Raw genomic sequence first — 22,967 nt, 5'->3', positions numbered from 1 at the left:
TTGAGCATTAGTGCTAAGAATCCTTAGGAACTCTTAGGGAACAGGCATAGTTTATAAACAAGTAGTATGTCTGAGCTCTTTGGTGACAGAACTGCGATTCCACTTCTGGTGAGGAGCTGTTCAGTCTTTAATTTTCAGTAAATAGTGGGAAACTAGCAGCATTTAGGTGGTGAAAAAAGCTGAAGCATCTCTGTTCACTGTTGACTAGGGTATCTCCAAAGACACTGGTAACCTTTTGCACTAATGGCATACTGCTTCGCACGCTGATGGCAGGAGACAGCACCCTCTCCACCGTGTCACATGTTACTGTGGGAAGGATCTTGTATTTTGTGTGAGATGGAGCATATGTATTGTTTCTTAAGCGGAAGATGTTTTCTGTATTAATTAGATGGACATTTAAGGTGTATTTGTTGAGTTAGAATCTGAATTAACGTTAAAGAGTTACTGATTTTTTAATTGTAATATGCATATTTTTCTGGGGTTTGTTGTTTTATTTTTTTCTTGTAAAAGCATCTTATATTCGTTTTTTGTCAACAGTTAATTTTGGAACTGTGATGTGATTGTGGAGGGCAGGGGTCAAAATGTTCTGAATTTCCTCTGTCAGCAGAAAAGCCTTAGGAAGGCTTACGTACATATGGTTCAATGCAAGCATGTCAGAATTTCTGTTATCATGTACTTGATTTTGCAGTACCAAGTTTGCAGTTCCTTTGTTTGCCCAATGTTTTCAACATAAAATCTAGTCTAATTTCTAGCAAATTATTTGTGTTCATGTATGATTATGTGAACTTCCTATTGTGGAATTTGGTAAGTCAGTGGAACCAGAATGTTTACTGCAAGTTCTCCACTGCTGGAAAAGAAAAAAACATGGTAATTTTGGCTGCCTGTCTGTTTTCCGAGGAGGGAAAGAGTAGAAGAATCGCTTGTGCATTCTTTACTTCAGCCTGCAAATCTTGTTCTTGATTCATACATTCAGAATATAAAACTAAACAGAAGATAGGCAAAGATGATTAATCAGACATGTGTCTTAATGTTAAGCTTTGCTCGTGATTTAATGGATCTAAGAAATATATGGGGTTTTTTCTCATTATGTGGTATCATACAGCTTTTTAATTCTTATCAGTTGTGAAAGGTAATTTTATTGAAATAAAATTTGTTGGATTTGCAGTTTGTGGCTTTATCTTGAAAATGAGGTTCAAGTGCAAGAATTAGAGAAGTTTCAGATGTACACTTGGGTCTCTGAAATTAAGGTCTGTGGTGGGTGGTGCATTACAGTGCAGTCTACTCTGATACCATTGTAAAACTTTTTGAAGTATTTTCTTTAGTTGTGGATAGTTTTTTTTAAAAATCCTTCTTAAGCTAAACTTAAACATTTTAATACCTTTGCAATGCACCACCAAATTACATGTTTTAGTTTTAAAAAAATCATATTTGTGAAAAATTATGATCTTGGATCTGTGATGTTTACATGTTCTTTTTTGTTGCTGTTTTTCTTTCCATTCCTACAGGATTAAGCACATGAGAGGGATAGGTTCAGTGACTTCTTGCTAATAAAACTGAGAGGTGTGTTGCAAAGCCAAGCTAAAGTAAAACTAATTATTTCTAGTGCTGCTCTAGATGCAGATCTCTTTATTAGGTAGTTTAGATGTTGCCCAGTAATACACTGGAAGTACTTAAGTAAACTCTTAAATCTCAGTATACCTGCCCTGAGACTCATAGATCTTAACTGAACTGTACCAAACCATTCTGAGTAAAGGCACGTGATAAATACACTTACAGTTACCAGCAGTAGTTGTTCCTTGTTTAGTTCTGTTTGTTATTTCTTAACTATTTGTATCTACCTCAGAGGGAATTGTTTTTATCAATGGACATTCTGTAAATGCAGGGATGTCCTGGCCCCCTCCATGTTCAATTCAAGGAGGAAAAGGTTCTTAAAATGCTGGTCTGCATAGCGATAGAGACCCTAGGATTTACAAGAGTGTGATATCTATTAGTATATTCTGGTAGATTCTAGTTCTGGCATCAGAGATTGCTACTAGTTAGAGGATAAAACTCAGATAACTCTGTCTGTTCATTTCAGAAATGCAGTCCTAGGCAAGTTGGCAAGTTTTATGTTTTAATCATATTCTTCAGTTTGTTTAGAATTTTCTACACAAGTCATTGGTTAATCTTAGGGGATGTTAATGAGAAAGTTCTTTTTTCTTATTTACACATAAAAGTGTTCATTTCTGGTTTTCAATTTTAAATTGAAAATAAGGAAAATAAGGCTTGCAGCTTGTTTAATATTTGGCAATGCTTTTTTGGAGGAGGAAAACCTCATTGTAATTTTTGTGTGGCATTCCAGTTTACTTTTTTTGCAGCTTCTCATCCTTTTAGATCAATAGATTTATTTTGGAAATTCTGGCTATAGTCTCTTTCTTCAGTTTGCCTCAGGGGTTATACTGTTATCGCATATTGGACTTCACAAGTGAAAAGATGCTTTTTCCAATTTTGTTAATTTAAGAATTAAGAAAAGGAGGTTTAACATACTTTGTCTGTTAATATAATGAAAAAGATTTGATTCTTCAGCAGTATAGCCGACAGAATCCTGACTACAAAAACCAACATTTTTTAGTTGTGGGTTTCTGTTAAGCACAGAGTTTGTGATTAGAGTTAGAGCTTCTAAAAATACGTGAACTGTAGCTTGTTCTTTCTGAAGGAAAGGTAAGTCCTAGGTGACCTGAACTTAGTTGTGGTAAGTGCTAAGTTATGCTAAGGAACCAAAAAGAGATACGAATTCTTCCTCTGTAGAAACATAATTTAATATCCATAAATAAGGTCTAGAAAACAGTGATGTTAAAAGAGAAATCAGCATAAGTTCTTAGGAGACAAAGACCATGGGAAGTAGTCAGTAAAGAAAGCCAAAATTGGCTGCACTAGTTGAGGACATGGAGAGAAGTCCATCTCCTCATACACTTCTCATGAAAGGAGGTAGTTGAATACAGACGTGGCAGTCTGTTCATGGGATCTTATGCTAGAACTGTGTTAATTGCTCTTGTATTGAGTAATTCAGGTGGCTTACACAGTGAATTCTTTTTTGTGCACCTAAACAAAAGTGACTGTTTTCTTCTTCTCATTTGATAAAATTGCAGTAAATAAATGTCAATCTTATATCTCTTGCTATTAACACTTAATAGCATTGAAGAGGTTAATGAAAAACAAGGTACGCACATGCTTTTCTTTTTTTTTTTTTTTTTTTCGTGGCCCAGTCGCTTAAAGAAGGTAAACTCAAGTGAAGATACTCTTATAAGACTTTCCAAGGGACATAGTCTTTCATTAAATCAGGTCCTAATCATGTTTAATTCATTTTCCTGTCTAGAAAAACTATTTTTAAGAACTGATGTTCTTAAAGCAAAGCTTGGGAATATCTAATCTTTAACGAATTATTTCTGCTTTTAGTCCAAGGAAGACCTTTTAAAGTTAAAGAGATGTTTTTGGAGGACATTTTATGAAGCACTGGGTATACAAACAGAGATGGAGAAGCAGCAAGGTTGGTGGACTTGTTAATTGTTCTGGCTTGACAATGAGTCTCATTGATTGATTGAACAACAAGTAAAATGATTCTCTGTTAAAATTCTGAAGTCAGATTGTTAAATGAGGCATGATTAGATGACAGCACGTATCTTCAAAACTCTGTGTTTACATTGTTGATGTAAATTGTGATTGAAAAAAGTATTTTTACTTTCAGTAGTTATAGTCTTACTTCTTTCAGTTGATAAATGTTTTATTTTTCCTAATTATTATGAAGTAGAATTACATACATGTGTGGGCTTTGCCCACATGAACACTATAGAAACATAAGATACAACATGCATACAATATGCTATGAACATTTTTAAGTGCATTCTTCAGACATGGATGCATTTAACATATTTAGGTCAAGGAGTAGTAACACACTTGAACCAAATATAGGATATTCTTTTCTATTGATTAAATATTTGGGTATACTGATCACAATATTTGAGAAGTTTTCCTGACAGCTGAAATGAATTATTCTCATGAGTATTAAAAATAATTTTTGAAAGGCCAACCCCAAACCTGTAACATACAGTCCTAACTAACATTTATCATAGTGCTCAGCTCTGATCCCTGTGGCTAGAAAAGTTCAGCTGGGGCACTGATGGCTTCTACTGTTTCTTTCACTGGTACACAAAAATTAGTTGGTACGTGCAAGAGTTATATCACTGCTCTTTGGCATTTCTGGAGAAAGATCTGGATTGAGAATTGTGTAGAAGTTACTTATTAATCTCATTTGAATGCAGCAAGTTGCAGGCTTAATGGAGTTAAGCAACCTTCTGACCTTGTTCTTATAGCAGATTTTTGCAGTGGTGCACTTTGGGTGCCCTTAATCAGGGACTTTATATTGGACTGGTAACAATGTTCTAGATTAAATAAGAGATCAAATAGTTTTAACTTTGTGATTAGATATTTCTATTTTTTAAAAACTGAAATTAATGGATAATTAAGATGACTGTAAAACTTTTCACAGAAATCCTTTATGTATTGTAGAAGAAAAACAGCAAAGCACTCTTACTGAGTGGTGTTCTGCTCGAGAAAATTATAGTAAGCTAGAACCTGAGAGACCAAGCTTTGTCCCAAGGACAACTGAAAAGTGTAGTCTGTTGGGTGATGATGGTGACACAGTATTTAATCAACTGGTAAGTTTTTCCTTTTGTTGGGAGATGGGTTTAAATCTGCTTTAAAAACTGTTTTCTGAAGATACTACTCCTGTAGAATTTCTTGAAGAATATTAATATATTTTATAGATGATTTTTTTTAATTAGCAAAAACTACTCTAGTCAAAGTGTGCTTTTCACTTACAATGGTTTGTACACAATTTTTCTTCAGCATACATGGCCAAACTACCATTGCTTAAAGTACTTGCATGATGCAATAAATGCATTAACTGGTACCTGAATGCTGGATTTCAGATTGTTACTTGGAAAAGCAACTGTTCCATTTTTTCATGCGTAATATATGAGAATAAAGGTAAATCTTGGAAGACATCTGTCTTTCAATACTGTTTTTTCTCTTCAGACTGAAAAAGATGCAAATTGCCTTGAACTATGGTCAATAAAAGAAATGGATTCTTGTCTTTCTGACACCTGGTTGCATAAAGATATTGATGCCTTTGCTCAGGTGTTCCATATCAATGTAACTGAAAATGTCAGTGGTAAGTCTATCTTATTACATAGGAAAAAAAACAATAACAAAATGACTTTAATTTCTGTGGCTGTTTTGTCTCCAGGTTCAAAAGTTGTTAGGTTTGAATTCTGATACCTATTGGAAAAGTGAATAGAATTAGCAGAATTAATGCATTGTTTAGTTATTTTTTGGTTTGTGCTTGTTTTGAAGTATTAACAGTTGCTGCGGTGTGTCTAAAGTAGTGTTAAATTCATACAAACTGAGTGGTGGGATGAAGTCAGAAAACAAATTCTGTCTGGCCTGGATTTTAAAAATCATGTAAGCCACATTCACACCACCTTTAGGTGAAAAAGAAAGAATGTTTTTCTTTGGTTTGCTGGTTTATTTGTTTATTTATTTATTCATTTGTAATTCTCAGTTGATAATAGGCACAGTGAAACCAGTGCAACTGCACTAATGATTGCTTCAGGGAGAGGCTTTTTGAGTCAAGTAGAGCAGCTGATCAGTATGGGAGCAAGTATCCACTGCAAATCCTCTAATGGCTGGTAAAAAAACAAACAGGTAAACCAAAACATAGATTTGTCAGTATACAAATGAGAAAGAATTTTCTTTAACATTTAAACTAATTGCTAACTTAACAGACTACTGTAAGCAATAGTAAATTTTGACATTTGAAACATATTTGAACTTCTGCTTATCACATTGTGTTCCTGAAATTATAAATTGAATACAAAAGACACACAGGCTGTGTGTCTTTTGAAGCAAGAAGTTTAAAAAAGATTTCTGTGTACTCTTTCAGGATGGCTGTGGACTGGGCTAAGCACTTGGGAGAGATGGAGGTGGTTGACTTGTTGGAATCCTACAGGTAAGCAACAACTACTTTCTAGAAACAGTTGAAGGGAAATGTTGAAGGGAAATTTGCATTTTGTCTTCTAATCAGAACAATTTTTAGCATTTCGTGCCTTTAAATCTGACCTAAATAGCAGGATTTATTTGAGTCCAGGAATGTTTCAAAAACATGCTTTTTAAAAAAAAATAGTGTTTGTAGTCAGTGTATTTCTTTGATTATGTTTGATTATTGATTTGCACTTGATTATATGCAAATCCTAGGATAAGTATAGTTAGAGTGGTGTAGACTTCTTTCATTTTTTTTTTTTTTTCATTTTGATGCGGGTGTTGCTGTCATGATTATATGTCTAGGCAGGAAATGAGTATAGTGACTTAGATAAATAGAGATATTGATTCTACTATGTACCATTTTCATTTCAGATGCCTATTTAGGAAACAAACCTGCTGTGTTTTTGTCTATACAGTGTTGTCTATACATAGCAGCCATATTAAAGAAACTCAGTAGAAGTGACATTTATACTAGGTCATTCTGGTTTCTTCAGGTTTCTGATTAACTTACAGTTACATTGTCATTTTGCAGAGACTAGTATTTTTTGAACACTTTTTAGTGTAGTTTCCATTTGCATAGTACCTACTTATGGGAGGAAAACATTGCTTTGAAATACTTTTTATTTAACAGGTAAACAAGTAGTGTCTTTATACTTTTGAGTTCTGACACTTCGCTTATGGCTGTGTTTCAATAAAGAGTAAGAAATGAAAGTCATGCTAAAAATTGAAGTTTCATGCTTTGTTGGATTACACTTAAACCAGTGAACAGTAAGAGTACTTTGGAGGTGCTGTTCTGCTACACTTGAAAATTAAAATTGGAAAGGAGTAGTCTTGTTGGTGTTGATCTAAGTTTAGTTCGTTACTGAATGCAAACCTGAAACAGCCTTGATTCTGGTCTGGTCTGTGCATTTTTCTATTTGCTTCAGCAGGTTTTGGAAATCTGGATGAAAGCTCCCTGGTCTGAGCAAGTGGTAGTGACCTTAGCACAGAGGACAGAGAACTACTGACAGCTTATCATCACAGTTTTGATGAAAAGGTGGATCTGGACCTCATTATGCACTTATTTCATAACATCTGTCGTAGTTGTGAGACTGGTAAGTATAAACACACACTCCCCGTAAATTATTGTACTTTGAGCCTTTGATGAATCCTGCCCTTCTTTTGGAAACACTAAATAGGTAAAACCTTCCAAATGCTACTCTGCACAGTACTGATGGATGTTTTAAGCGAATTTGCTGCTTAACTCTGCAAACCTGCTTCTCTTTCAGGAGCGATTTTAATATTTCTTCCTGGATATGATGAGATAGCTTTAGGGACCGCATTCTTTTTGATGACAGGAGACTTGCTGACAATGCGCACAGGTAAAGCCTCTATGGTTGAGGTTTTCACTGTGTCTTTCAAAAATACTTAAATGTGCTCTTTGTCTTGCATTAGATATCAGGTTTTCATGCTTCATTCAAATACGCAGACTTTGGATCAGAAGAAAGGGCTTAAAAGTCACCTCCTGCTGTGCGCAAAATAGTACGTTTTAGAGGACTTTGTCAGATATTGTATTAATCTCTTTTGTCTTTGCTTTTAACTATAGTTCTGATTATTTTGATTATAGTTCTGATTGTTTTGATTGCAGATTCTTTCTACAAATACAGCAGAAACCAGCATAACAGTCAATGATGTTGTATTTGTTATTGACTCAGGCAAGGTGAAAGAGGTATGACTGGTTAAAACCTTCTGTGACAAGTAAACTTCCTAGTGTTATTCTATAATATGTAATAGGTAAATTTTAGAGTACTATTTTCTTATAGTAGGCTGACAGCTAGTGCATGTCAAGTAACAAAGATCACAGAAGTTTTCACATTCTTTTTATGACAAATACTGTAAATAATTAGCTGTTAATAAACCTTGTAAAAACTATTGTAGATTGAAATGTTGATGTATTTTACAGTTTCTGTTAGGTGTTTTAAAATGAGTCCATCTGTTTAGACTGCCATATTCCTGAGACTTAAGAGAGCACTGGGAGTTCCCTTTGTCCTACTGTTGTGTCAAGTCAAAATCAAATCCATTAAGTTTTTAAGTATTGCTTATGTTGTGCTGAATGCCCATTCCCAAATTACGTGTGAAGGAAAGCAGAGATAGTATGATGAGGTAGTTTAAGACCTATGTCTTTGAAAATGAAGTTGGATTTCATAGGGGAGATACATGCCAAATTTCTAAAGTTCCTGTCTTTTTCTGTAACTTTGCATCAAATGTAAGAAAATAAGGATGTGCTTTCCAAGTGAGAAAAGAAGACCTTAATCAATACAATAGCATGTTTTTTCCTGGTTTGTGATAATTCAAAATACTGTCCATATATTTCATTGACTCAAAATTGCCTACTGAGACTACAAAGAAAACTTCAAGTTAGGAAACTGTAGCACAAAGATAATGCAAAACGTGTATTATATATTCAATTGAAAGGAGGTACTTCAGAGCATACCTTTGTGCCAGAAGCTGCTGGTGTTTGTTAAAATTATTTTTTCTATTTTTAAAGAATTTCTGTTAAAAGCTTATTAATAACATTTTTATTTCATGTATCATGGTTAATCATGGTTTTATGTTCCTTGCTCTGCTTTTATAGAAGTCTTTTGATGCACTGAGTTGTGTTACAATGAAAATGGTGTGGATTTCAAAAGCCAGTGCTATCCAGAGAAAAAGCAGGTAAAAAATGCTTGATATTTGTTTTTATTTTGCAGATTTCAGCCGTCCTGTATGTTAAGAGTGAAGTGCAAACCTATAGCAGCCAACTGTTCCCCAGCCAAAACAACTGGGTAATATTTCTAGGCTAGTCCAATATCATGTTGAACAATGGCTAATACTTCTTCTCTGCAGTAAATAAAGAGTCAGCATGTATTTTCTTGGAGTAATTTCCCAAGATACAGAAAAGCAGCACTCAAGAATGTCCCAGAACTTACATTAGGTCTAGGTTGTTGTTCCCCCATGAACTGAATTGCTCTTTCTGCCATGTAGCACCAGCACCACAGTCGTTTGTCTGTGGGTAAAGGACTGCCTGCTGCTAGTTTTTAATTGATACCCTGGTGTCCCTTCTTTAGAAGTGACACTGAGCAGTGATTCCTTATTGACCATCTCCAAAGTACTCATATATATTCAGACTTTGCATATTCATCAGGATCCGCAGGACCATATTCCTCTCAGCGCAGTGAGGGCTGAGAAGTTACATGTGCAGATAGCAACAAATGCCTGTAATCTTGTCATTATCCTCCAGGTTTCACAATTCAGGTTGAGCATGAATTGTGAGCATTTGCTGTCTCTGTTCCTTCGTTCACACATTTTAGGGTCTTCATTCTACCATTTACATCTAGACTTCTAACTGGGGAATTTGAAGAGGAAGAAACAAAGTTTACAACTTACGTTCCCTATGGCACAAGATGGCTGAGATTTGGATTGATCTCAAGTTAGCAAAAAAATTACATCACTTTATTTAGATAGGTCTTACTTCTTTTTGTCCAGATTTTTCAGGGTAGGGTTAAAATTATAAGAACTATTGAAAGTATTTTCTTATAATAAAATTATATAAATTTCCATACTGTCAAAAATAATTAATGCACTGGAAAAATCTTTTAATTCATAGGAGGGACTTCCTCTTCACAACAAAATTACCATTCTCTTAGACCTTCTTCTGCATTTGCATTCTAAGTTTGTGTGGGTTGTTTTTTGTTTGGTTGGGTTTTTATAAAAAGGAAACTCTAATTTTACAGCTTCCCACATTTTATTCTCAAGAGCTGGGTACTGTCAGCTGTCAGCCTGGAGTCTGTTTCCATCTCTTCAGTAGGCTCTGATTTGAGAATATGTTGGAATTTCAGACTCTGGAACTTCTAAGAATGCCGCTTCAAGTGCGTGTTCACTTAGAAGCTAAAACTTTAAAAAAATGTATTATCACCAGACCATACTAATAACTCCAAAAAGGTGTGTAAGTATTTTCTCTTTCCCAAACCTTAATAGTATTTTTCTTCTTTTTAATTTGCAGGAGCTTTGTTTACATACAAAACTTCTGGCTCCAATTAATTGTCCAGCATAGACTTTCTGATGAAAGCTCCTGATCCTCCACCAGCTTGAATTGTGAAAAATGCTCTGCAAATGCTCAAGGTCAGCAGAGGAATACATTTAGATGGCAAATGTGTTTAATTAGTGTTTGTGGTGTGGTAACATATCTTACTGACTTTTAATTGTACTGAAAGGCTTGTTCACTTACTTAAGGATGCTTTGAATTTTTGTTGGTTTTCATTTTGTGTGTGTGTATGTATTTTTCCATGTTAAGGGAAGGGACTACTGTGAAGTCTTGGAACTGAAACTAGTTTGACGTGCTTCTTTAGTGTTTGGGAGCAAATCTAGGTAATGTCCAATATTAATATTCTTTCTGCTTTCATTGTAAATTAATTTTGCCCCCTTTTCCCTTCTTCCCCTTTTCTCTACATCCCCACCGTTTTTCTTTTTTCAAACAGACCATAGATGCCATGGACCCTTGGGAAGATCTCACTGAGCTTGGTTATCACCTCACTGAATTACCTGTAGAGCCACACCTCGGTAAAATGGTGTTGTGTAGTTCTGAAGTCCTGTTCTGACCATTGCCTGTGCTCTTGCCTGCCAAGATCCTTTTGTACTGCCCATGCTGGCCTCCCAAAAGCGAGCAGCCATGCTGTGCAGGAAGCGTTTTGCTGCCGGGATGTTCAGTGACCACATGGCCCTGCTCGGGGCTTTCCAGGTAACCTTTCAGAATGAGAACTGTTCACATATCAGAGTAAATGACCCACCAGCCAAGCTGGGCCTAGAATGGTAGACTATGGCCTTCCTGTATATTGGACTCACAGATTTCTGAGGGACACATTTTGACCTTTTCAAACCTGGTTAAATTCTGTAAGATGCAGCAAGATGCCACTTTATATCCTGTTACATGGGAAACTTAAAATAGCGACCTTGACATAGTGATCTCTATAATAACATAATGAACTTAAAATAGCAGAATTATTGTTACGTTTTGGTTAGGGAATGGGGAAAACAAATCTAGTAATTAAATAAATTGGGGTAGATACATTTACTTTGATTAGTTTTATTGACGTAAATGTAGTTTCTAGAACTCTGCATTTTTTGAATTTTAGATATTTAAATGAGTAGGCAAATGTTTAAAAATTATTCTTTACAGGCATGGCAGAAGTCACGAGTGACGGCTGGGAGAGAGAGCCTTCTGTGAAAAGAACTTCCTGTCTCAAGCCACAATGGAAATCATTGTAGGAATGAGAACACAGTTGCTTGGCCAGCTTAGAGCTTCAGGTAAATAGGTTGGAAAAAGTTCTAACATAATTTTAGAGTTAATTGTTAGAGTAATCAAATTGTAAAGTAGAGTAAACAGAGTAAACAAATTGTAAGGAAAATAGCGTTCACTTGTCATTTTCCTTCCTAAGCTGAAAAAGACCAGTACATATTCATGTTGGGCATGGGCGAGATGCTAGGGTGAGAAAATGTGGCTGGGGAACAGCTGTCATAACTGAAAGCACCCTGGTTGTTCAACATCCTGCTGTCTTGCAGTGTGAGACATGTATCCTTTTATGTTTTTATGTTCCAGTAATTTTTTTCCTGAGGCAGTTGTTCAAATGAGTTTAGACCCTAGGTTCTGAGGCAGAGTCAGTTAATTTCAGCTTAGGCTGGATGTCCTTGGAGAGTGTCCTGAATAAAGAAATCCCTTTATCCCTTACTGTCAGTACTGCTGTGCTTATTCCTTGCATGCTTCTCTTGATCCAATGGCAGTTTATGGTCTGGGGTCCTCCACTACCTCCGTGTGGACAGCCCATTACCTGCTCTTATATTCCAGCTTTGGAATATAAAGCCAACTGTGGGGGCCTCCAAGGTCTCATCCTTTATCCAAAGACAGCTGTTACTTCACCTGCTTAGCTGTTCATGCTAACAGAGAATTCACCTACACTATATTTAAAGTTCACCTACTCTAGATTTTGAGCAGGGTTCACTCATGCTAAGTTGTAAGCAAGTTGCAATAAACTACACTATTTCTAATATACTGTTAAGCTAAGAAGTATTGTAAAAAGCAATTCTATTCTACACTAGTATGAAATCCCCTACCAGGAAGGATTTCAGTGTAAGGGTTTCTTCTTGGTGCTGTTAATGTTGGCAGTTGTGAAAAATGCAACTAATTTGTAGTTTATTTCACTTTTTTTTTTCAAATTCCTTTTGAGAAGCAAAAACGTAGATCTTAAATACAATCAAATATAACACGGTTTTGACCTCTTTCTTTCTTCAGGTTTTGTGAGAGGCAGAGGAGGAGCTGATATTAGAGATGTTAATGCTAACTCTGAGAAGTGGGCTGTGATTAAAGCTGCCTTAAGTGGCCAGGATGTATCCCAGTCTTGTGCATGTAGACAGAGAAAGCCTGCTGTTGACTGGACCAAAGTAGAAGAAAGTGCGATTTCATCCTACCTCTGTTCTTCGTCAACCTCAGTATAAAAAGGTAAAGACACTTTGAACTTTTTAGAAAATATTTTTTCTGGCAGGGGATAGAATGAAAATTTGGAGTTGGTTTACTTTTCCAGTATTTCAGTTAAGTCCTGCTAAGTGGAACAAGACAAAATAGTAAAAAGAAAAAGATAGTTGTAGAAGTATTTGGATGAGGTAATAATTGCTGCTTATGTTTCTGAGGAAAGAGTTCTACTCTGAAACTCCTCTATTTCTTTAGATCTTCTCTTAAAGCAAAATATTTTCCTTTGAGGTGATAGGGTAACTTTTAAATCTGGTTGAATATACTTGTGCTTTTCTTATTCTTGTGTATGTAAATATATATGTATTTATTTCTACATACATAAAGTAAGAACTAAGTTTAATATTTATTTTAATTACACATATATGATAAAATAGCCTAGTCTTATTTGCTCCTGCACAGATTCTCCCAGTGAATGGCCAAACTGCAGCTGTGCAGGCACTCCCTACAGACCAGCTGGAACACGATGAAGTGATGAGAGCTCACAGAACAGCAAACATCAGGTCCTGGTCTGTTGTAACACCCATCGCTATTGCTCTCTTCTGTGGACCAGCTAGGTTACCAGTAATGCTTACAGGCCTTTTCATCCTATCAAGGTATACTGGAGTCTGGATTTGGAATGTTTGTGTTGGTATTATACCAGTATGTGATTTGGAAAACTTATTTTTCAAGTTTATTTTCTACATATTTTGGCTAATTCTTAAAATGACAGAGCTATATATAGTTCCTGTAGCTCTTCAGGAATAATTTATAGGCTGTGTAACAAATGTCTCGAGTTTTGTGAATTCTTGTAAGTTCATAATGTTTACAGTTCTGGAGTCTCAGAAATGACAGTATAGTTTTCAAAAAAAAAAAAAAAAAAAGCAAAACCAAAATGTCTAAAGACAGTACTAATGCTGAGAAGTGTAGTATGGTAGTATGTATATTTTTTCTACAGCCTAGTTTATTTCATACTTTTAACCATATGATTCAAACTGAATAATGTAGGTACAGTTAACGTGGCAAATAATCATATTGCTTTCAGTTGACACATGCATTTTAAAGATTATTTTCTACTGATAACTTTTAATGTCAATTAGCTGTATTATTAGCTAGAAGTAGTAGAGAATTTATTAACATTTCCTTTTTTCATATTTAATTGTGTAGTACTGTAAGAATAGAACCAAAAATAATCTTATCTGTTGTCAGTTCTGTAGATATATTAGTTTGAAGTAAGAGTCCAAGCTGACTTTCCTGACTGCTCCAAAACTGTTACCCTTAAAATAATGTTAATGCTGATTGAATTACACTTTGAAAAAGGAATCCTAAATAACCATATGCATTTATATTTTTTTTCTTAATTGTTATACTAAGATATAAAGCATAAAGCAGTGTGTGTGTGGTTTTACAAACAACCTCAGGCAGAAGTTTGATAATGGCTTGTTATTGACGAAGGTACGTCAGAAGGGGTCAGATCACATCAGTATATGTGTTGATGCAGTAGGGCCCTTAAGAGTTCTGGGAACCTGTTCTCCTTATTGAAGCAAAGACCTTCCCTGAGATATATATGCAGAAATGAAAAAGTGTGCTTACAAATGTTTACATTTTAAGTGAAAATTTAGAAGGAAAATTAGCGTATTGCTGGTAATATAGTAATGTTCAAGTTTTTGTATGTAAGTGTAAGTAATACAGAAATGTTAATGCACTCTTTCTACTTAATTCAGGAGACACAGTACCCAGTGATAGCAGTGACAGTGAGATGGAGGAGAGAAGAACTTCTAATGTATCACTACTGAAGCTAGATGTATGGCTCCAGCTCAAACTGGACTCTGAAGTATGTAATCTTATCACATCCATGCCTGTTTTGTGTAGAAGAATATTCATGTCATGCCATGCCATCATAAAAAGATTCTTACAACAGTTGGATAACCAAAAATTTACTGTAAGAATGGCTGTCATGATCTCTTCAGGTCTCTCAAATTTACAGGAAAACTTACTAAATGAGTTAACCTTTATTTCATGAGTTCAGTAAGAAATATGAAAAACATACAAACACGGACTCAATCTCCTTTTGTCCAGGGTAGTCAATTGTGTGAATTCACATATTCAACATCCAAATTGTAGGGCTTCCTATGGATTGTAACAACCCATGACTCTTAAATTTTGCACCTGCGAGCAAAAAGGAAGAAAGAATTAGTTATCTAGCTAACTGCAAGTGTTCATCCTTCTTCCTCTGTCATGGTGCAGCTGTCCCACATAACACACTGGGAAGCAGGGAAGCCTCAGCAGTCAGCGCTGTTGGATCTGCTTCAGAAGCACTTTAGGTAAGCTGATGTTTTATAATGTCCAGCTTGGCAGTTTGATCCATTTCCATAAGTTAGGAGATTCTAAAGAAAGTGTCAGACAAAAGAAAATGGCCGCAGGGAACAGTAAACTGCAGGAGGCAGTGGCTGCAATAATGGCCCTTCTGCTCTTTGTGGTCACCTGGATTGCCTGTGTGATGCTCCCAGCACACAAGACCTTAGCTTGAGCTGGATTACACAAAATCTGAGGAGAAGTTGAGAGAACATTAAAAATGGCATATTGTGTGTTTCCTTTTCTGAGAGGATGATTAAAGATGCTTGACTAAAATGGAGCACTTGAAACTGGAACCGCTGAAAGAAAATTGCTGTCAGATTTTATGAAAAGCAGAAAAAAGCCCCAGCCTTTGAAGATACAACTTTTCTGGTTATTGTGAAACTCTGATTGTCTTAGAAGGTAAAGTAACCACAGGTCTTTTCCATCAAGTATGTCTAAAGAGCCCATAAATACAAACTGAAGTGGTAGGAAGGGCATTAGACATGAAAAGACTGCTTTTAAAGAAAGGATAAATTTTTAAAGTGAAAAATGAAAAATCCTGTGTGTTTACAATAGAATTTTAAGTTTTGTGCAGTGCAGCATGAAATGGTTTAGAAATTATCTTGGACCTGAGGAAAGAAAAGATAACACCATAATTTAAACGTGAGGTTTTCTTCCCCTCCTTGAGACCTTAGTCTTGCCTTTCAGTTTGCCGGAATGCCAGCTGCTTGATAGGAAAGATGTAGGATACCTTTTGCCTAACGGGTATATTTTTTATTAGTCTTTAACAGAACTGAAATTCATTACAGGCTGCTGGTTTGTTGTTGCAACTCAGACAGAAGTGGCATAGCTTATTTCTGTGTCACATGCAGCTCCTTCTAAGCCATGGTCTCAGGTTGATGAAGCAACTGTAAGAGCAGTTGCAGCTGTTTAAACTGCTGAAGAACAGTCTGCAGGTTTGCAGCAGCCTTCAGGAATTGGCCAGAGACCAAGACCTGTGGCTTCTGAAGATCATCTTGTACCATCTACATGGAGGTCAACTAACACCAGAAGAAGTACAGCAGAAACTGAATTCTCTGACTCCTCTAATGCTGAAAAGTAACGTGTTGAGATCTTCCAGAGACTGTAGCTTGTAATTTATTTATCTATAAAAACATCACTTGAATTTCTGCTAATATTAAGAAAAAAAAAACCAATATAAATTCAGTTAAAAGTTTTGATACTGTCCTGTGCTGTGTTGTAGTTGTGATTTCATTCAGAACTATTTCATATATATGCTGGCTGTTTGGGAGAGCAGTCAGAAATAGTGTCCATGAGTTGTGCTCCTTGGGAAGTAGCAGAAGAGGTTTAACCGTAACACTCAGAAAGGATGCATGCTTTTTTTATTTAGTGTTTAATATGTTCTGGAATTACTGTAATATATATGGTCATCCAGTAGGCCGATATGTAGATATGAATTGTTCTGTGACCTCTTGCAATAATCATGGTCTGTTGTGTATCTACCTTTACTTCTTAGAGTTCTGATGAGTCTACACGTCCCATACTTCAACAGCCAAAGAAGTACAAACGAAAAAATATTTTGCACTCCAAACAAACTTCAGATGACAGGTCAGATCAATCATCAGTGAAGTCTGCAGACAGCAGTAGCTTCCCTAGCCCCTCTGCTAGTCCATCTTCTCCTGTATCTGGAAAGGTACAGTTCTTATAAGCATATTACCCTGCTCTTCAAAATTAACAGAATCTCTTGCTGACATCTTTCAGCAACTATCAGGTACTGTATTGATAAATTAAGAACCTAACTTAGATTTTCATTGTTAACAACCACATAATATTTCTTTTGGAATCGAAAATCAAGAATAAATATCCTTGCTATACTGGTCTAATACAGTAAAAATGTTATTCTTGGCAGACTTCTGAAGTACAGCTATTCAAAGTAGAAAAAAATCCAATTTTGAGTTGTTTTTTTTTTAAACTTGGTATAATAAACAGTGACAGTGTATACAGTACATGCATTTCTGAGCTCTGTTACTGTTATAGCATACATTGGTACAGATTCTCTTTAAGTTTTGTGTTATCTGCCTCATTATGACTGCTTGGCAGTTTTTTGATGATTATTTAATAAAACATACATTTTTAGTGAGGTTATTTTCATGAATAAATTTCCCTGTATTTTTTAAATTCAGTCAGTGTTACAGAGAGAAAATTTGGTTCCTGAAAATGGAAATGCAAGTGTGCTGCAGGCTACGGTCTACAGTGATTAATTTTGTGTCATCTGAAGCTGTCTCAGACTTCAAAAAATTGTAATTAATCACTAGACTCTGTAGGCATGTTCTGTCTTTTTTTTTTTTTTTTTTTTTTTTGCTGGCCCTCATGAATGAATTATAATTCTGAAAAATGCTTAAACATGTAAAATAGATGTAAATATACTTTCACATCAATTCTGACAGAAACAGCTGATAGATAATACATAGTATATTTCTTGTATAGTCTTGGAAAGGAGAGGAGAAACTCCTTGAAGGGTCTGTCTGCATGTGTGTAGAACTTCAGAACTAAAGCTTGGTTTATTTTGTTGTATTTATTAATTGAAATTAATTCTTTCAGGCTTCCAAATTGCTTTCACCAAGACAAAATACTCCAGTTCAGTACTATCTAATGAAAAGTAGCAACTTGCAAAACATTGATACTTCTCAACAGAAGGGAATATGGTCCACTACACCAAGTAATGAACGGAAATGGAATGGAGCCTTTTGGGAGAGCAGCATGGTTTACTTAATATTTGCTGTTCAAGGCCCTGGATGCTTTCAGGTGAGTTCTAACATGATACCAATTGGTGATGGTGGTGGTTGATGGTTTAGGAGAGTGCAGGAAATGGCTGTGTACAGTATGGAGGGCTTTGCTTATGACTTCTGACTTTCTAATAAGCATTGTGCCAATGTCTCTGGTTGCTGAGGAAGAGTACTTCATTCTTCTCCAAAATAGTCCCTTTTAATGAACTTAGTTTTTCCATCAAAGGATAAAACTAAGGTGGCTCCAAACACAATGAGTCAGAATAATGTTTCTACCCTACATAAATGCTTTAAAACAGCAGCAGTGGAACAAACAAAGAAATCCATAAAAAGCAGAGGATTGCTGCCTTTTTCTCTGCATGCCAAAATAAATATTGTAAGTGAACAAGAAGATACAGTCAAGTAAAGCCAGGAAACTCATATGCCTTTAACACAAATTTTAATAAAAACTGTTCTGCTGCAACTGTAGTTTCTCAATGTTAGGAAACCAGAAAGTCATGGCCATGTTTCTTCCAGAGCTGTCTTGTGTTCACATTTAGTGAGGTATTTGTCAACAATTTGCTGACAAATTTGTGGCCAGTTTAAAGGTGAAGACTTGACCTGCTACTGCACAGTTGCAGGTTAACTGTGTTGTAGAGCCTGCTAAGCTCAATTGCTCCAAGTAAAGAAAGTTCAATTTACCTCTTTATATATCATAAACTATTAATAAAAGTCAGCTAAACTTAAAATTTAATGAACCAGTCCAAACATAGAGATCTTGATGATTTCACTGAAGAATTGTGGTGAAATGTACATATGTGTACAGTGATTTGGCAAATGCAAATTCCACATTGGAAAGTAGTTTTCAGCATGCCAGTTGAATCTGAAAATGGCCTGTTGTATTGGTGCTCTTACACAGGAAAGCTGGGAGGGGAGGACACACTGAAGTCAGGATGTAGGTGGATTATGTTGCCTTGCCCTTCCAGTTTTGACAACGCACTGATCTTCATGGGAATGTGAGATTAACATTCCTAATAATATTTTCTTGCCTTAGGTGTCTCTACTTTCAACCTGTAGTTTTCCTCTATTCCTTTCATTAATTTTCATTGATTTTAATGTAAGGCTTGAGCTGTCTAGGACTGCGTGACTTAGAGCAGCAGCATGTGCTGGTAACTTCAGGCAGTGCACTGCATCTCTTGGACTCCTAAGTCATAACTGGAGTAAATTTGCCTGAGCTGTTGATACATTCTGTGTGGCCTGGGTTTATTTTTGGTTTGTTTGGTGTGTGTGTTTAAAGGGTATCCTTAAGTAAGTTAGATGCAATCTTGGATTTGTGGTTTCTTTCATTTCATTTCTGAATACTTGTGTTGTTGGAATTTATTTCAGCTTCATTAAAAAAGGAACTTTAAGCACTTTGACTTACTTCTTTGGAGAACAGCTCCACATTTTTAATTCTATATGAAAATTTGTTAATGAAGAGGCAATAAGGGAAAGAAGGACAGACGGAAGGATGGAAGGAAGAAAGGAAAGGATTTTTGAAATAATTTTGTACAAGTAGCGAGGTATAGCTAATGGACATAGAACATTGATCTTGATACCTGGCACTTTTTACAACTTTATTCAACCTCTGTGTCCTAAGTTGACTGTATGATGCTTTTATCCCCAATTGTCTGTTCTGTTTATGCTGAATAATAAGTTTTACACCTTTAAGACTTGTTCCAAGAGTGAAGGGGAGGGGGGAGAAGTGCAGAGTTTGTTTTCAGAAATGGCACTCACTCCTCCACATTCCTTCTCCTAAACTGTGTTGTCTGCGGACGGACAGACAGCAAGACAGAGCTCTCCTTTGCTTTTTTAGTTAGTTTTAGCTAGCTGAGACAAAGAAGTTCCCTAGACTGTAGCTTTTCCTTTTCTTTAGACTTGCTCAAACCTGCTCTGGACTAAACACCAAAAAGAACAACAGCAGCTTGCACCGTTTTTCTAAGTTTGTCCCTCTTTTAAAGCAACCTAAAGTTTCATTGTTTAATATTGTTTATGTTTTCTTATTTAATAAACAGGTTTTTTCCACTTTTCTAAAAAAAAAAATTCCCAAACCAGTTAAAAAGAAAAGCCAATTAAATCTACCTTCTAAAAGAACCCCTTTAAAAATTCTCTCCCAAATTTATCCTAAACCATAGCAAATACACTCTGTTACAAACCTTAAAAAAGCCCCTTGAATGGTAATTGCGAGAGATTAATTAAAGGACATCCTTTATGGTCAAATTCTAGAAGGTATATTTGAAGTGGGAAAAACAAGTGATAATTTCTGGAGATTTGTTTCCTGTTTGATTCAGATGTGCTCCCCGAGGTAAAATAATCTGCCATACCCAAATAACTGTTCATAATTAGAGGTTTGCATTTCCCGTAAAGCCTCAAGGGAATCTTGATATTTGAGGCAGAATAAAGCTTAGTACTGTTCTCCAGTTTATTAAAGCTAAATGCAACTACAAAAAGCCAGAAAAGAATTTGTACAAGAATTCTCTGTGGCAGTTTTTGCATTCTTCTCAGTCTCCTCCCAAAACATGTCCTTGATACAAGATTCTGGAGCTAAACTTTTTGTATTGTCTTCTCACTGCTTCCCCAAAACCTTTGCAGTTGCAAGAATAAGGAAAGGAGCATGCTGTAAGAACAGGGAAAGGAACATAGCACATGTTTGAAGTTGACAGTGCTTATCCTCTAAGGGCTCTTAAGATGTAAAGAATCTGAACGATAGCAAAAATAAGTCATTTACATTAATGTCTGTGATTCCACCAAGAGCCACTAGCATTATCTGTGACCTGCCTTTCCACATTCTCCACTGCATTTAATGGAATTAAACCTAAAAGATGTGGAGAGTAATGATCTTTAGTTAATAAGGAAGTGACCTGTGGAAGGCACAGATTGGATGGAGCATCTGTTCTAGTGATGGCATCTTCATTACAAATTCTTTTTTGAGAACTGACGTCTTGCCTGAAACAAAAAACCCCAAACAATGGGTAGGCAAAGATTACTTAGGAAAGTTTCTAATCTGCTGTTGACCCCTTGTAGGGAGAGTTCTAATATAAGTCACTATAGCAAAAGTAACAATTCTTTTGGAAAGACCACCAGCAATGTCTTCCAAGGATTTTGTAATAAACAGTTTTTATATGCATAATGGCAGCAGTGCTAATAACTTTTCTAATTTCCTGATCACTTCTAGGAGCTGGAACCACAGGTGGAGAGCAGTTGGAGAGCAGTTGCTGCAGCTTTGGGACCATATTCCTTTGGAATGGAAAAACTCAACTAATTAAGCATGTCAGATAATGAGATAGCGGTAGTTGTTATTTCATGAATTGCATTCCGGTTTTATGGTAGAGTAGAAGGTATCAACATACACTGTATCATTACAGTACTGTCATTTGTAGCTTGTGGAAGAACAGATACACAGAGAACTAAATGTTTTCTTCCTTTTGATTTTTCCTAGCTGACATTGTTGAAACATGAGCTCTAACCACTAGAACCAGCAGCATGCCTACAATACCAAGATAAGGAAGAAGGTGGCACAACAAACTAACTTCTGAAGCTCTTAGTCATGCTAGCTCTTAGCTAGCAGTGGGGAAAAAAAAAATAAAAATAAAAATAAAAAAAAAAAAAAAAAAAAAAAAAAAAAAAGGGACTTATGTTCGTTTCAGTGTTTCCTTGTAAAAAATGTCAGTAAGTTTATCCACCAGTCTTTTTTTTACTGAATTCTTTTTTCTACAGTAGTGTGCAGATATTTGAAAGTGTGATAAAGTTCTAAATTAAGTTTAAAGCACTGCACCACATGTAAGTTGTTTGTGGGTTTAAAATAGCACAGCAGACAGTTTACATTTAAAGCATTCTCAATCCAGTAAATGTATGAAAGAAACCAGTTTAATGTTAATTAATCATTCTTGCAGTTTAATTAAAATAAATAATTTCAGAATAGATATCTCCAAATATGTTGGGAGATTCTGTAATTTTTTGGTGAACTTCTGTATGCAGAGTACAAGAGAGGATGTAGTGAATTACAAACAATTAGACAGCTGGAGAAGGCTATTTTTTTAATTCTAGTTTAAATACAGAAGGGAAAGAAGCATGAGACCTTTTTGAGTGTGGATTGGTCCAGTGGTATTTCCAGTTTCAATTTTTTTTCCCATAAAAATACTCACTCTTTGACAGGCTGAAACAGTCCTTCAAAGGCCTGTGGCCAAATGGTATTCTAATAGTTCACTAACTTGTTGTAAGATTTCTACTTCTTTTGTAAAAAATAAAAAATAATTACCAGTACAACTTGCTTCATCTTTCCATGTAGTTTTCATTTTTTCTTTCCATACCTCGTCTTTCAAGCTCATGTCTTTCTTCTGTACTACTGTTGTTTTGGTTTATTGGGTTTTTCCTTAGTCATTAACATACTGTAATGTAAGGCTGTTACAAATTCAGTCTGCTCACTGTCAGCAATGTTGCTCATTCTTAGGTTAAACCAAGAGCTTTTTCTGCTTCTGAGCTTCTGCTTAGTTTCTCATGTCCTCTCAGGTTGTTCTCATAGTTCAGACTATCCCATGTGTTCATTAACTCTGGCACAGCATCCCTAGAAATTTAAGTTAGACCTGAAACAGGCTACTGCAGGACCTGGTGCAGTCAATAAAAAAGCTGCCAAGGATATGAATGGCTGTGAAAGAGAAGGAGATGAAAAAGGTAGCCAGAGATTTAAAAGAAGAGGGATATTTAGGCATTAAAAAAACAAACAAACATTTAAATAAATAAATAAATAAATAAATATGTTTTCATCTTGAATCCAGTACTGAAGACTCATTTGCACCAAGTAGTGTTCTTTAAAATCCATCTATCTCTCTCTTTTTTTTTTTTTTTTTTTCCCTTGGGAGACATTTATTACTTGTTTAGCACTCTAATTTATATAAAAAGAGTAAAGATAACCTACAAGAACCCTGCTTTTGGAAAACAGTCAGATTTTTGGCATGTTGCTACTTCTCTCTGCCAATCAAGATGCAATCATTTCATAAACAGGCCTAGGACGTGCTTGACATTTCCTCTGACTGCTACCCTTTCTCTCCACATGATCAAAGTGGTCATTGTTGTTCATTAATATGGCATTTGGAGGAATCCTGATTACAAGGACCTTAAGAGGTAAACTTATTTCTTTGTAAGAGTAGAAGCTGGAATGTGTCTTTTTTTTCCCTAGATCTGAAACTGATGGAAGGGAGGGAGAAAATCTGTACTAAAATGTTCAGCTTCTC

At 35.7% G+C, this 22,967-nt stretch overlaps 1 pseudogene; it reads left to right on the top strand.

The window, feature by feature from the left end:
* The first annotated feature begins 266 nt into the window (after positions 1 to 266).
* LOC128782237 (3'-5' RNA helicase YTHDC2-like) lies at positions 267 to 21,260 on the top strand (annotated as a pseudogene).
* The last annotated feature ends 1,707 nt before the right edge of the window (positions 21,261 to 22,967 follow it).

Source organism: Vidua chalybeata, chromosome Z, assembly GCF_026979565.1.
Source record: "Vidua chalybeata isolate OUT-0048 chromosome Z, bVidCha1 merged haplotype, whole genome shotgun sequence".
NCBI classification, from domain to species: Eukaryota; Metazoa; Chordata; class Aves; order Passeriformes; family Viduidae; genus Vidua; species Vidua chalybeata.
This window is presented reverse-complemented; position numbering and strand designations above follow the sequence as displayed.